The sequence below is a fragment of the Rana temporaria genome, chromosome 5 (assembly GCF_905171775.1).
Source record: "Rana temporaria chromosome 5, aRanTem1.1, whole genome shotgun sequence".
In the NCBI taxonomy this organism is placed as follows: domain Eukaryota; kingdom Metazoa; phylum Chordata; class Amphibia; order Anura; family Ranidae; genus Rana; species Rana temporaria.
In genome coordinates, this window is record NC_053493.1 from 145034362 (window position 1) to 145040361 (window position 6000).

Below are 6000 nucleotides of genomic sequence, written 5' to 3' on the forward strand. Positions count from 1 at the left end.
CACCAGAGACTATCTAGTGACAGGAGAAGGACGGAGGAGAGATCCAGCTGCAGCTTACTACCCTGCTGAAAGACAGTCAGCGATCCGTGCCTATTGATATCATCTATCTGGTGAGTGAGGTCCCTTAGGGGATCCCTACGAGTCAAATTCTCATAACAGCACAATCATTGCAGAAGTGTTTCGCTACATTGTACTGTGTAGGACTGATGATAGAACCCTGCGTTTTTGTGCATGCTTACATCTGAGACATCCATCATTGTCTATTGATTCCAGAGCAGACTTTATTTGCATTTAGGACTGTTTCTGTTTAGAGCAGAACATTTGCACTGAGGACTCTGTCATATTTTGAAGTTCCACTTAGCTCATTCATGTGGTAGTTCAATTGATATTTGGCATTTGAGACTCCAAATATTTTTTAGCAGGATGTGGTAACACATTATTGATTTAAGCACGAGGGGCTTATATCTAGCGCTGTTAATGTTTATTTTAATTGGTGTACTAGACCATTGATTTTATAGGCATATTTGAATTTGATAACTTTGGTATTTATAATAGCTGCTACACTGCTTTCCTTTCTTTCTAATGACTGGCGATTTCCGGTTATACCTAAAATCGCATAAGCCATTATCCATTGGTGCGCTGGGTCAGTATTTATTGCCTGACTTTGGCCAGGTGTTTTTTACTGATTTTATATTTTTAGTAAACCACACAGTGTATTAAAATATTTTATTTTTCTGCTCCGGAGGCCGCCCCCTGTCTTCTTTATTAGCTCTTTTACCAGGGGGGGCTTCTTCTTTGACGTCTTCGGGTGGGTGGGGGCCGCCGTCTGGTTCTCTTCCACCGCCGGGGGGGGGGGGTGGCTTTTAAAAAAGCCCCCACCCCCCCGGCGGGTTTCCTCCGGCGTCTTCGGCGGGGCTCTTCTTCTTCCGCTATCCCGACGGGTCTTCTCAACTCTCCGGGGTTCTCCTTCTGTCTTCGCCGCTCTCCGTTGTTGACTCGGCGCACCCCGGTTCTTCGTCTCGCTGTCCGGTGTCTTCTTCCGTGCTGTACGTCTTCTCCTTCCGTGCTGTGATGAGTTCTTCTTCCGTGCTGTGACGTCATGTTCTTCACTTCTCTCCTTCTCCCGATGTTGACACGCCGGTCCTCCTCGCTGAAATGACGGATGCGCGCCTTGCATCGGACCTATATAGGCCTCACAGTCCCATCATGCTCTGTACCTACCCATGTGATACCTACCATCACATGGGTAGGTACAGAGCATGATGGGACTGTGAGGCCTATATAGGTCCGATGCAAGGCGCGCATCCGTCATTTCAGCGAGGAGGACCGGCGTGTCAACATCGGGAGAAGGAGAGAAGTGAAGAACATGACGTCACAGCACGGAAGAAGAACTCATCACAGCACGGAAGGAGAAGACGTACAGCACGGAAGAAGACACCGGACAGCGAGACGAAGAACCGGGGTGCGCCGAGTCAACAACGGAGAGCGGCGAAGACAGAAGGAGAACCCCGGAGAGTTGAGAAGACCCGTCGGGATAGCGGAAGAAGAAGAGCCCCGCCGAAGACGCCGGAGGAAACCCGCCGGGGGGGTGGGGGCTTTTTTAAAAGCCACCCCCCCCGGCGGTGGAAGAGAACCAGACGGCGGCCCCCACCCACCCGAAGACGTCAAAGAAGAAGCCCCCCCTGGTAAAAGAGCTAATAAAGAAGACAGGGGGCGGCCTCCGGAGCAGAAAAATAAAATATTTTAATACACTGTGTGGTTTATTTGTGTTTTTACCACTTTTCTTGCAGGTGAATGGGTAGGGGTACGATGTACCCCATACTCATTCACTTAGGGTGGGGGGGCCGGTATCTGGGGGCCCCCTTATTAAAGGGGGCTCCCAGATTCCGATAAGCCTCCCGCCCGCATACCCCGACAACCAACGGCCAGGGTTGTCGGGAAGGGGCCCTGTCCTCATCAACATGGGGACAGGGTGCTCTGAGGTGGGGGGCCGCAGTGCGCCCCCCTGCCCCAGAGCACCCAACCCCCCCATGTTGAGGGCATGCAGCCTGGTACGGCTCAGGAGGGGGGGGGGCGCTCGCTCGTCCCCACTCCCTTCCTGGCTGGCCGGGTAGCGTGCTTTGGATACGGGTCTGGTATGGATTGTAGGGGGACCCCCTACACCGTTTTTTTCGGCGTAGGGGGGCTCTCCTTACAACCCATAACAGACCTAAGGGCCCGGTATGCTCCTGAGGGGGGGACCCATGCCGGATTTTTATTTAAAATCCGGCGGGGACTTCCCCTCAGGATTCATAACAAACGCCGCACACGTGTAGAATTGGCGGGAATCCAAGTCGGATCTCCCGTCGCTTCTATGACGCGCTTGCTGGGATGTGCTGTCACTATTCCAGTGAGTGTGAGATGTCGGCGAGATCTCGGCACCCTGTTGCCGAGTATCAGCGCGACGCTGTCGTGCTAAAAGCACAATATCACAAACACCTACTGTATATGTTGTAGGGTAGCTCTTAAAAACCCCCAGTCCACCCTATCGAAGGCTTTTTCCGCATCTGCGCATATGAGGACTAGTGACTGTTGGAGTTGCTGAGATAAATATATAGCGCTTAGGACTCTTTGAGGATTTTCTCTGCCTTCTCTACCCGGGGTAAACCCTACTTGATCCGGATGTATCAGGGAGGGAATGTAAGTCAATAATCTATTGGCCACTATTTTCGTCAAAATTTTCAGATCCACATTTAACAAAGAGATTGGGCGATAGCTAGCGCATTGAGCAGGGTTTTTCCCTTCCTTGGGAATTACTGCTATATTAGCCATTAGTGTTTCTGCCAGCATCATCTGTCCGTTACGAATCGAGTTAAAGGCTGCCATAAATTTAGGTGCCAACTTTTCAGCAAAGATTTTGTAATAACGTAATGTATACCCATCGGGGCCAGGGGCCTTTCCCAATTTCAATGACCTGAGAGCCCTTAGGAATTCTTCTACTGTAATCGGGCCATCTATATTCTCTGCATTTTCTGCCGATATCTGGGGCATCCCTGAGGCCAGTAAGTATTCCTTTATCCTCTCTTCTCTATTAAGAGTTGTTGGCCCTAGTAGGTGCCTATCTAACTGATATAGATTCGAGTAGTAATTCTTAAATGCCTCCGCTATTAACTGTGTGGAGCTAACCACCACATCTCCTTGCGTTTTAATTTTTTCAATCTGGTTCCTTACTCTCGTCTCTCTGAGCGCGTTCGCCAATAACCTGCTGGGTTTATTTCCATATTCATAATAAACTCTTCTACACCGACTCAAGTTTCCAGCAGTCAGATTTCTCCCAGCAGAGTGTCAAGTCAAAGAGCGTTTTCTGTGTGCCCCTAACGCTATGAGCACTCCTCTCAGTGTAAAGGTAAATGACAAAGCAAGTATAGGTTAAAAAATCTGTGAACAGACTTACCAAAAGAGCTCCTCTGTCATTCACATGATCAAACAAATCAGTTTGCCTGCATGCACTTCTGAACCCTGCACCCTGTGCACAGCGCATTCCTGAACCCTGCATTTTGTGCATAGAGCATTCCTGAACCCTGCATTCTGTACATAGTGCACTCCTGAACCCTGCATTCTGTATGTAGCACACTCCTGAACCCTGCACCCTATACGTAGTACACTCCTAAACTCTGCACTCTGTAAGTAGGGCACTCCTGAATGTTGAACCCTGTGTGTAACCAACTCCTGGTATTGAACAATTCCTCTTTAACCACTTAAGGACCGCCTAAAGCCGATATACGTCGGCAGAATGGCACGGCTGGGCACAATCACGTACCTGTACGTGGTTGTTAAATGCCCAGCCGTGGGTCGCTCCATGACCGCGGCCACAGGACCAGCGGACCCGATCGCCCCTGGAGTCCCACGATCGGTCACAGGAGCTGAAGAACGGGCAGAGGTGTGTGTAAACTCACAGTGATACTCACAGTGTCCCTGTCATTGATCGTCTGTTCCCTGATACAGGGAAAGGCGATCAATGATGTCACACACAAAAAAAAAGTTAATGTTAAAGTTAATGAAAAAGTTAATTTTGTGCACACAAACACAATATATTATGCAATTTCTGACAACATATAAAAGATGAGGTTGCGTAAAGCAAATAGATACCATTTATGTCAAGCCTTAAAATTGTGCACATCCATGAAACAGCAATAGTGAGATTTAGTACTATCATTATTGTGCTGTTTACTGTACTCCTTGCAGGAGGCTCTGACATGAGAAACGAAAGTTCTGCCACTACCAAGAAGGCCACCTCTGCACCAAGACAGACACTGGATCCCGAAAAAGGCATGGTAAGTCAGTAATAGGGAAAAGATCAGCTGCAGGTAGACCATAGGCAATGCTGATGGCAAATCCTTTGCCCCCTGCCTGTCGTTTTTTGGGCATAGGTTCTAGAGAATTTTTACTTTTTAAAGGACCAGTCTCCCAATGAAGAACTCTTAATAAACACCTCTGAAAAATTTGTTGGAAGAAGAAACTAGCTCAAAAGGAATCATGTAAGGTCTTGCCACATCCCAATTAGAATTTGCATGTAGGGAGTGCCCCAGGCATAGTACGGGCAGGAAACACTACAGGAAGAATGCAATAAAGTAAAACAAATTATATATATTCCATATAGAAAATTCTAAATATAGACGAACATTAAAAACATGAAGTGGGACAAAAAAGCTATAAACATAGCTACTACTAATTAGTCAACACACTACACTTCTAAACATCAGTGTAGAAGAAGAGTTGTGGTTAAACCATAACTGCCATGTTTCGGATAACGCCAAAAAGATTTTTCTGTTTCTGGCATATTTGCTTCTTCTTGGGTTTTTTATAGTAGGAGCATGCTGATATGTTTCTATTTGGAAAGGATATATATATATATATATATATATATATATATATATATATATATATATATATATATATATATATATATATATATATAGTAACTTGATAGTTGAGTAAAAAAAAATTCAAAAAGACCAAAAATTGCACAGTAAGGGATTTCCAGTATTTGATACTCACAGCTGAATGTTAGTACACAGCATCATTGCAGAGAAAATGCAGAGGGGATTCCCAGTCATGCCAAACACCGCATTCCAACAATAATTATCTGTTGTGAGAGTATTTACGCCCTAATTCATTTCTTATAAAAGGTATCTTTAGTATCTTTAAGAGTTTGGAAAGGCAGACATAGCAGGCTTAAACCACCGGCTGCAGCGGCAAACCAGGGCTCACAGAGGCCAATAATGAAGGACCAAAGGCGTAAATCTGTCAAATACAGGAATTTAGCATAAATTAGGAGTGGGTTGAATCGCTAAGGGAACAAAAATTCCCAGAGTGAGGCATTAAAAACCCATGCATGATTGCACGGTAAGAGAGGGGAGTGTAAAGGTAAATGAAAAGGAAGTATAGGTTAAAAAATATGTGAACAGACTTACCAAAAGAGCTCCTCTCTCATTCACATGATCAAACAAATCAGCATGGCTGTGTAGCAACAGGTGCTGCATTTGTTGCCTATAAATACCTGATAGGATGGGATTGGACAGTATACCTAGACCAATCCTGTGAGTCTTGGTTGGATGTTATCCATGTGTGACCCTTTCATGTAGACAGGTGTCCTTAGACACCTGTATGTTATAACAGGTATTGTAAGCGCCTGTCCTTCAATTGGCCTTTCGGGCCGCCGACACATAGACTGGGCGGCACCCACTGGTTGGATAGAAAGAAGCCAGTGTGCAGCCGCGGGATAGAAAATATACCTGAGGCCACACTAGATGCCATAGCCTCTATTGAAAAATAATGATATTAAAATAGTATAAAGCATATATAGAAATAGAGAAGAAAATAAAAAAACCTGGAGCACGGTGGTGGAAACCGGGAATCCCATCTTTACATATTATTATGATCTGCAAGAGGAGAAAAAGGAACACATGAGTATAACTGGTTAAACTGGTTAAAGCAAAAAGTACATGTATATGTATTCAT